At 43.1% G+C, this 10606-nt stretch overlaps 1 protein-coding gene across 5 annotated transcripts in view; it reads right to left on the reverse strand.

The window, feature by feature from the left end:
• Window positions 1-8943, reverse strand: part of CA6 (carbonic anhydrase 6) — a 36184-nt gene extending 27241 nt beyond the window's left edge. Inside the window, exons 1-4 of one of the 5 annotated variants that reach the window (XM_007110298.4) lie at window positions 8541-8943; window positions 8332-8424; window positions 7947-8063; window positions 7454-7674 (exon numbers count right to left, since the gene is read on the reverse strand). The gene's annotated coding sequence lies outside the window, so the exon portion shown is untranslated. Of the gene's footprint in view, window positions 1-7453; window positions 7793-7946; window positions 8064-8331; window positions 8425-8467 lie in introns of those variants that run through there. The other 4 variants (XM_007110300.4, XM_007110299.4, XM_007110301.4 and 1 more) reach the window with 4 other exon arrangements.
• Window positions 8944-10606: the final 1663 nt, after the last annotated feature.

Here is a 10606-nt window from a genome sequence, read left to right on the forward strand (position 1 = left end):
GTTCGAGCCCTGGTCCGGGAAGATCCCACATGCCATGGAGCAACTAAGCCCGTGTGCCACAACTACTGAGCCTGCGCTCTAGAGCCTGCGAGCTACAACTACTGAGCCCGCATGCCACAACTACTGAAGCCCGCGTGCCTAGAGCCCGTGCTCTGCAACAAAGAGAAGCCAACACAATGAGAAGCCCGCGCACCGCATTGAAGAGTAGCCCCCGCTTGCTGCAACTAGAGAAAGCCTGTGTGCAGCCAAAAATAAATAAATAAATAAATAAAAATTTAAAAAAAAAAAAAAAACCACAGTGAGGTAGCACTACACAGTCATCCTTACCCTGATGGCAAACACTTTAAAGCCTAATACCAAATGTCATCAAGATTGCAAAACAATCTGAACTCCTGTCCATTTCTAGTGGGAGCGCATGAAATTGATTCAGCCACTTTGGAAAACTGTTAGTATCTACTGAAGTTGAATATAAACAAACTCTATGACCTAACAATTCTTCGCAAAGGTATAGCCCAACAGGAATCCATACATTTGTGTACAGACAGGCACACGAATATTTGTAACAACCCTATTCATTATAGCCCCAAACTGGAAACAACCCAAATACCCATTAACAGAAGAATGGATAAGTTAATAGTGGTATATTTGTACAACTGAATGAATTAGCTACTGCTCCAGGGAATAACATGGATGAACCTCAAAATATGTTGAATGAAGTCAATCACAAAAGAATAAATAAAGTATGATTTTATATTTATGAAGTTCCAAAATGGACAAAACTAATCAATGGTGTTAGAAATGAATGGAAGGGACATAAGGGGTATTCTGGAGAGCTGGTCATGATTTTGAACTGGTGACAGTTTACACAGAGATGTTGATTTGAGATGATTTAATGAAGTGTACATTTATGATCTGTGCAATTTTCAATATGTAAAACTTCAATCAAAAAGTTCATAATGAAGGAAAACAGGTTGGTAATTCCTCAGAAAGTCAAACATAGAATTACCATATAAGCCAGGAATTCCTCTTCTCAGTGTAGACACAAAAGAATTGAAAGCAGGGACTCAAATACCTGCACACCCATGTTCACAGCAGCGTTATTCACAATCGCCAAAAAGTGCAAACAAATGCCCACTGATAGATGAGTGGGTGAAAAAAGTATGGTAGACCTGGTAGACCTGGTAGACCTGGTAGGCCCAGGGCTTCCCTGGTGGCGCAGTGGTTAAGAATCCGCCTGCCAATGCAGGGGACACGGGTTCGAGCCCTGGTCCAGGAAGATCCCACGTGCCGCGGAGCAACTGAGCCCACAAGCCACAACTACTGAGCCCACGAGCCTCAACTACCGAAGCCCTCGTGCCTGGAGCCGGTGCTCTGCAATACGAGAGGCCGCCGCTGTGGGGAGCCCGCGCACTGCAACAAAGACCCAACGCAGCCAAAAATAAATAAAATAAATTTTTTAAAAAACAAAATATGGTAGACCCATACAATGGAATATTATTCAACCTTAAAAAGGAATGAGATTCTTTTTTTAAAAAATTTTTTCCCAGCTTTATCGGGATATAGTTGACATATAGTATAAGTTTAAGGTGTACAACATGTTAATTTGTTAATATTGCAAAATGATTGCCACCATAGCATTAGCTAGGAATGAAATTCTGATACATGCTACAATGAGGATGAATACGGGGATATATGTATATGTATAGCTGATTCAGTTTGTTATACAGCAGAAACTAACACACCATTGTAAAGCAATTATACTACAATAAAGATGTTTTTAAAAAAAAGAGAGAGACTTTCCAGATAGACAATTAACATCAGAAAAAGTTAAAACTCTTTAGTGACAAAAGAAATAAAAACGCAGACATAGAGAATGGACTTGAGGACATGGGGGAGGGGGAAGGGTAAGCTGGGACTAAGTGAGAGAGAGGCATGGACATATATACACTACCAAATGTAAAATAGATAGTGGGAAGCAGCCGCATAGCACAGGGAGATCAGCTTGGTGCTTTGTGACCACCTAGAGGGGTGAAATAGGGAGGGTGGGAGGGAGATGCAAGAGGGAGGAGATATGGGGATATATGTATATGTATAGCTGATTCACTTTGTTATACAGCAGAAACTAACACACCATTGTAAAGCAATTATACTACAATAAAGATGTTTTTAAAAAAAAGAGAGAGACTTTCCAGATAGACAATTAACATCAGAAAAAGTTAAAACTCTTTAGTGACAAAAGAAATAAAAATTAAAACCACAGTGAGGGGGCTTCCCTGGTGGCGCAGTGGTTAAGAATCTGCCTGCCAATGCAGGGGACACGAGTTCGAGCCCTGGTCCGGGAAGATCCCACATGCCACGGAGCAACTAAGCCCGTGTGCCACAACTACTGAGCCTGCGCTCTAGAGCCTGCGAGCTACAACTACTGAGCCCGCATGCCACAACTACTGAAGCCCGCGTGCCTAGAGCCCGTGCTCTGCAACAAAGAGAAGCCAACACAATGAGAAGCCCGCGCACCGCATTGAAGAGTAGCCCCCGCTTGCTGCAACTAGAGAAAGCCTGTGTGCAGCCAAAAATAAATAAATAAATAAATAAAAATTTAAAAAAAAAAAAAAAACCACAGTGAGGTAGCACTACACAGTCATCCTTACCCTGATGGCAAACACTTTAAAGCCTAATACCAAATGTCATCAAGATTGCAAAACAATCTGAACTCCTGTCCATTTCTAGTGGGAGCGCATGAAATTGATTCAGCCACTTTGGAAAACTGTTAGTATCTACTGAAGTTGAATATAAACAAACTCTATGACCTAACAATTCTTCGCAAAGGTATAGCCCAACAGGAATCCATACATTTGTGTACAGACAGGCACACGAATATTTGTAACAACCCTATTCATTATAGCCCCAAACTGGAAACAACCCAAATACCCATTAACAGAAGAATGGATAAGTTAATAGTGGTATATTTGTACAACTGAATGAATTAGCTACTGCTCCAGGGAATAACATGGATGAACCTCAAAATATGTTGAATGAAGTCAATCACAAAAGAATAAATAAAGTATGATTTTATATTTATGAAGTTCCAAAATGGACAAAACTAATCAATGGTGTTAGAAATGAATGGAAGGGACATAAGGGGTATTCTGGAGAGCTGGTCATGATTTTGAACTGGTGACAGTTTACACAGAGATGTTGATTTGAGATGATTTAATGAAGTGTACATTTATGATCTGTGCAATTTTCAATATGTAAAACTTCAATCAAAAAGTTCATAATGAAGGAAAACAGGTTGGTAATTCCTCAGAAAGTCAAACATAGAATTACCATATAAGCCAGGAATTCCTCTTCTCAGTGTAGACACAAAAGAATTGAAAGCAGGGACTCAAATACCTGCACACCCATGTTCACAGCAGCGTTATTCACAATCGCCAAAAAGTGCAAACAAATGCCCACTGATAGATGAGTGGGTGAAAAAAGTATGGTAGACCTGGTAGACCTGGTAGACCTGGTAGGCCCAGGGCTTCCCTGGTGGCGCAGTGGTTAAGAATCCGCCTGCCAATGCAGGGGACACGGGTTCGAGCCCTGGTCCAGGAAGATCCCACGTGCCGCGGAGCAACTGAGCCCACAAGCCACAACTACTGAGCCCACGAGCCTCAACTACCGAAGCCCTCGTGCCTGGAGCCGGTGCTCTGCAATACGAGAGGCCGCCGCTGTGGGGAGCCCGCGCACTGCAACAAAGACCCAACGCAGCCAAAAATAAATAAAATAAATTTTTTAAAAAACAAAATATGGTAGACCCATACAATGGAATATTATTCAACCTTAAAAAGGAATGAGATTCTTTTTTTAAAAAATTTTTTCCCAGCTTTATCGGGATATAGTTGACATATAGTATAAGTTTAAGGTGTACAACATGTTAATTTGTTAATATTGCAAAATGATTGCCACCATAGCATTAGCTAGGAGTGAAATTCTGATACATGCTACAATGAGGATGAACCTTGAAAAGACTGTGCTAAGTGAAATACGCCAGACACAAAAGGGCAAATATTGTATGACTCCACTTAAATGCGGTGCCTGGAATAGGCAAATTCATAGAGACTGAAAGTAGAATTAGAGGTTACCAGGGCCTGGGGAGGAGAGGGGAATGGGGAGGTTTTGTTTCATGGGTACAGTTTCTAACTGGGATGATGAAAAAGTTCTGGAGGTGGATGGTGGTGATGGTTCTACAACATTGTGAATGTACTCACGCCACCAAATTATACACTTAAAAATGGCTAAGGGGCTTCCCTGGTGGCGCAGCGGTTGAGAGTCCGCCTGCCGATGCAGGAGGCACGGGTTCGTGCCCCGGTCCGGGAAGGTCCCACATGTCGCGGAGCAGCTGGGCCCGTGAGCCGTGGCCGCTGAGCCTGTGCTCCGCAACAGGAGAGGCCACAACAGTGAGAGGCCCGCATAATGCAAAAACAAAAACAAAAAGGCTAAAATGTTCAATGTTGCAAGGTAAAGAGTTCTGGAAATGGGTTGTACAGCAATGTGAATGTACTTAACACTACTGGACCATACTTTTTTTTTTGGCCTCCCCACTTGGCTTGTGGGATCTTAGTTCCCAGCCAGGGACTGACCCCAGGTCCCCTGCAGTGGGAGCATGGAGTCCTAACCACCGGGACCCCACTGCAGGGACCGCCAGCGAATTCCCTGAACTGTAATCTTAACAATGGTTAAGGTGGTAAATTTTATGTTATGTATATTTTACCACAATTTTTTTAAATTCTTGTTTTATGGTTAGAATGAATATCTTTATATGTATTTTACCACACTAAAAGAGTTAATAATCAAAAATTCTTTGTTAATTTGAAAACATAGATCAAATGGACACATTTCTACAAAAACACGATGTAACGTAATGTCTCAGGAAGAGACGATCAGAACAGTCCTATAATTATTAAAGAAATTGAATCAACTGTTTAAAAATATTTTCACAAGTCAAAAACAGGCCCATGAGGCATTACTGGAGAGTTTTCCCAAACATTTAAAAAACAAATAATTCCAAATGTACATAAAACATAGCCTAGAACAGGGATAGGTAAACCACAGCTTGTGGGCCAAACTTGGCCAGGACAATTCTTTTACGTATTGTCTGTGGTTCTTTTCACACCATAACGGCTGTGCTGAGTAGTTAGGACAGACATCATAGAATCTGCAAAGCCTAATATTTACTCTCTAATGTTTACTATCTGGCCCTTTACAGAAAAAAACATGCCAAAAATAGAGAACTCTCTCCAACTCATTTTATAAGGCAAGTATAGCTTTGGCACCAAAATCTAACAAGGATAGCATGAAAAAGAAAAATTATAAGCCAATGTCACTTGTGAACTTGGACAGAAAAAAACTAAAGACAGGAATGAATGAATGAATGAATGAATGAAAGTCTTCCTGAGACTTTTTTTAAAAATATTTATTTATTTATTTATTTGGCTGTGTCAGGCCTTAGTTGCGGCACATGGGATCATCGTTGGGGCATGTGCGCTCAGTAGTTGTGGTGCACAGGCTCTCTAGTTGTGCAGCATGGGCTCTAGAGCACATGGACTTAATTGCCCCACGACATGTGGGATCTTAGTTCCCCAACCAGGGATCGAACCTGCATCCCCTGTATTGGAAGGCAGATTCTTAACCACTGGACCACAAGGGAAGTCCCATCTTCCTGAGACTTTCCTAGGCTTCAGCCTATATTCACTGGGCTTTTTTGGGTCCCTTAGATGAGTGTCATCTTTTAATTGATCAGTCTCTTCCAATTCGTTTACTCAACCCTGGAAGGCACCATTTCTGGCTAAGCATCCCCTTTTCCTTGCCCACTTCCCAGCCCCTCTTGTAGCTAATAGTAGTCATGTCTCTCACTGAGACATAAAGGGTAGTCAGCTGGGGACATTTCTGGGAAAACTTTTGCTTTCTTATAAAAACAGGCAAGAGGAGAGCTTGCCAACATTGTTTCTTCCCCCTTTTTTGGCACTAAAATCAGGTGTGATGCCTGGAGCTGAGGCAACTATCTTGTGACCATGAAGATAAAAAGCCAGTGTGCTAATGATGGCAGAGCAGAATGAAAGGAAAGTTGGGTCCTCAATGGCTTCATAGAGCAGCTGAAGCAGTGTTAACAACTGCCTCTAGACTTCTTGTTATCCAAGAAATATACCTTTTTTAATGAGTCTCTGGTAGTTGGGGGAGGGGGGCTGTCAACTGCACATAAAAGCATGTGATAACATCCACAAATATACAATATTTCTGTCACTTTTCCTAGCTATGCTTTCACAGAGCTTACATTCTGGTTGGAGGAAACAAATATTAAAAGTAGATAAGGTTTTTCAAATAATGATAAATGTATTAAGAAGATAAAGCAGGATAATGAGATAGAGGATGAGGGGAAGGTGGGAGGAGGAAGACAGGGGGGTCGGGGAAGGCCTCTCTGAGGTGGCATTTGAGCTGAGACCTGACTGAGGAGCAAAGTGAGGCTCTGAGGGGAAGAGAATTCCTGGCAAATAGCAGTTTTTTAAATTCATCTCTTTATTGCATATTGCTATTTTTTTCAGTGTATAGTCTCATAACCCATACAACATTTTTTCTTGGTACTATAGCAACAGTCTCGCAGCTAAAGACTAAGTGGTTCCAACTGCTAAGCTAATAAGATACAAGACATATAATTAAGTTTACAAATTATAATGCTTTTTCTTTGGGGCATTAATTAAAAAACAAACAAACAAAAAAACGTTTAAAATACACACCTAAGAGGAAAGTGGTCACTTACACCAGCACCAATCTAAAAAGTAGTTTGTTTTTTTTCAACAATCGCACTGGAATTACCTGCACACAGCTTTCAGGAAAAGAAACGAAAAATGGAAATGGCAAATGAGACCCACCAGGATGGCCACCCAAAGGTGGGAAGAAACTCGGTAAGTGTGAAGGTCACCCACACACAATCCATTGATGGATCCTGATCCATCGTCAGCCTGATCTAAGCCACTAGCTCCCTTGCCTGGACACCTGCAGTGACCTCCACCTGGTCTCCCACTTCTACTCTGGTCCCTGAAGTCTATTCTCCAAGTGGCCACAGAGATCCTTCTAAAACATGAGCCAGCTCAGGGCAATCCTAGCTCAAAGCCATCCAATGGCTCCGATCTCACTCAGGGTAACAGAGTCCTCACCATGACTTCCAGGCCCTACACCATCTGCCCTGTTCTTTCTGCAATACCATCTCCTACCACTCCGCCCTCCTCTTCCGCTGTTCCTTAAACCTACCAAACGTGCTCTCACCACAGGGCCTTTGCACCTGCTGTTCCCCCTGCCTGGAATGCTCTTCCCCCAGATAACACATGGCTCCTCCTTCATCCCATTCAGATTACTGCTCAAGGGCCATCTCTTAAGAGAAGCTTTCTCTGACCACCCATCCCAAAACACCCACCTGTCGCTCTGGGTCCTTTGTATTTATTCCTGTGCTAGAGTTGTGAAGATCGGCCAAATATTTTTAAGTTCTGAGTCTGATCTTTTTTTCCGTGCTGGAAGTCCTTAGCGTGAAGGATGGGGAGAATTGGGGTGAATTCTCAAAGTCAAAGCATCCCTCTCTTCACTCCTCGGTTTGCTCAGTTGTTGGGCTGCTGCTTTAAATCATCTATTGTTGAGTACCTCATAGAAATAAAAGTATATTTTTTAGAAGTCTTATGCAAATTTGTGGATATTTTCTTTTTTTTCCAGCCCCCTGGCTCCAATTTCCCTAAGCCCAGATTTCAACAGTTCCACCTTCATGAACATGAATAGGCTTTTAACAAACCATTAAAATCCTTATAACTTGCAGACAGCCCCACCGTGGATAAATGACCCACCTTCCGTGGTGTCCTTGGAAGTATTAGATTTAACCTCTCAAGAGCCCCAGTTTACTTCCTCCTTTGTTCACTGACCTTCTGTCCTCATTAAAAAAATATCGATGATGTTATCAACACAGGCGATTTCCCATAGCCAAGAGGAAGAATTAAAGGGGCTGGTTTGCACATTCAGGGCCTCCTCGGCTACCCCAGCTTGGAGAGGAAACCAAGAGTACATTTATCAGTGAGGAAGTACTGGTGCCAAAACTGGGCATAGCCAAAACTTCCATAAGCATACGATTATGAAGTGGGATCAACTGTACTCGGGACGATTTACAAGGAAGTTACTCTCTAGTGAAATTAACAGATCAGTCAGTGGGAAATAAGATAGTGACAACTGACATCTACTCGTCCTCATTTTAATTTTCTGGTTGAGCAGAGTCCTGTACTCTCGGAGGTCAAAGAGTCTCGGGTCACTCACCTTCCTTGGTCAAAATACTTGAGAAGTGGCCCTAAGAATACCTCATGTTAGATTTTGATTTTCTTCCCGTAACGGGTGAGCCATTGAAATATCCTGGAAAACACAAAGAAGAAGCCAGTGCTGTATTTTTGCTTACCTTCAGTCACCCGCATTTTGTTTGCTTCTCAGTCATGCTTTTTGCAGAAACAAACTTTTCAAGGGCTCATCACCTGACTACTCGCCGGGCACCCTCCACGCGGTCACGCAGAGGAGCGCCGCCAGAGTGGAGGAAGCCGTGTTCCCCTAAGCATGCTGTTTTTCTAGCCGAAGCATATACTGTGCGCTCATGACATCCAGTGGTCAGAAAAATACCATGCAGAATTTTTTAAAGTTTTATACAAGAGCCAGGGTAAATGCAAACAGCTGATCTGTAGAGGGATAAAGCATCCACAGTGAAAGAGGGATGCGTTTGGTATCTCGCTGCTGAGATGTCAAGGAGAATCCAGGCTGGACCAAGAAACCTATTTGACGGATGCTCAGAAAATGTGGTTTAGCTTTTCCCGGAACACTCGTGGATGAGCTGTCTTTTCATTCCTAGTCTGTAGCCGCTGCTGCTGTCCGCTCATCCTTGGGCCGTGAGTAACCCTGCCTCTGCCTCTTCTAACTAACCCTTCGCTGTTAACAGCACAAGCTTCCAGAATAGCATAGACCTTAGTCACAGGAAGTGCTGCGGTCGGCGCCCCCTCATGTAGGCGGTGTTACGTGTCACTCTGTGAGGGGAACAGGATCAGAAACACCCTGCTCTCCTGCAGTACCTACGATGCTGTACGACCCATTTCCTGGTATGCGCAGTGGGAAATCCCCGTGATACTGGCCAGTCACATCTCGAGGTCGGCATATTTTCACCTCCTCTTTTGGGAGGAACAAGGAGCTGCACCACCCAGGCCCCCCTTCAAAGAAGGACTTGTTGCCCCAGTTGTCAGCAAGAAGCCTCCAGCTATGGTTCCTTCAGGAACTACCTCAGCTGCAGGATGGCATCTTGCCTGTAATGATCACCTCTTCCAGCCCAGCCCACCCCTGCGACTGACCACATGGTGGGTGTAAAGGCCCAGCCATCTCAGCCCTCCAGGGATGACTGCGGGACAATATAGGCTCGAGAGCTCCCCAGGGTGGGCTGCGATCTGTCAGACTCGTTCAACATCCCCCCTGCCCACCCCCGCTCTCTGCCCTTTCCTTCCATAGGTGTTCGTCCCTAATAAACATCCATTGTCCCCAACTCCAAAAAAAAGAAGAGAAAATGTGGTTTAGGGTCTTTGCTCAGAAAAGGTGGTTTAAGATCTTCCCTGCCAGTCCAGTGGTTAAGACTTCGCACCTCTACTGCAGGGAGTGTGGGTTCAATCCCTGGTTGGGGAACTAAGATCCCGCGTGCCACAGGGTGCGGCCAGAAAAAAAAGAGGTGGTTTGGATTTTCAGGAAATCCCATTTCCCAAACCATCAAATATGTGGTTACAGAGAAAGTGATGGAATTTTTTAAATTGAGGTGAAATTTCCATAGCAGAAAATTAACCTTTTTAAAGAGTACAGTTCAGTGTCGTTTAGTTTATTCACAACGCTGTGCAATCCCCATTTTATCTATAGCTCCAAAATATTTTCATCACCCCCATGAAACTCCTGTGCTCCTCACTCTCCATTCCCTCCTTCCTCCAGCCCCTGGCAACCACCAATCTGCTTTCTGTCGCTGTGGATTTACCTGTTCTGGATATTTCATATAAATGGAGTCGTCCTATATGTGACTTTTATGTCTGGCTTCTTTCACTTAGCATTTTTTTGAGGTTCATCCGTTTGCAACATTGTATTCCATTTCTTTGTTTATCCATGTAGCTGTTAATGGACATTTCCGTTCTTTCTACCATTCGCCTGTTATCAATGGTGCTGCTGTGAACATTTGTGTGCAAGTCGTTGCCTGAGTACCTGATTTCAATTCTTTTAGGTATAACCTAGGAGTGGAATTGCTGAGTCATGTGGTAATTCTATTTAACTTTTTATTTTAATTTTTATTGGGGTATAATTGATTTACAACGTTGTGGTAGTTTCAGGTGTACGGCAAAGTGAACCTGTTATACAAATACATATATCCACTCTTTTTTATTTTATTTTAAATATTTATTTATTTATTTTGGTTGCACCAGGTCTTAGTTGCGGCCCTCAGGATCTTTGTTGCAGCACGTAGACTCTTTAGTTGCCCCTAAAGTTGCGGGAGGTAGCTCCCCAACCAGGGATAGAACCCTCGGCCCCC

Source organism: Physeter macrocephalus, chromosome 3 (genome assembly GCF_002837175.3).
Source record: "Physeter macrocephalus isolate SW-GA chromosome 3, ASM283717v5, whole genome shotgun sequence".
In the NCBI taxonomy this organism is placed as follows: Eukaryota; Metazoa; Chordata; class Mammalia; order Artiodactyla; family Physeteridae; genus Physeter; species Physeter macrocephalus.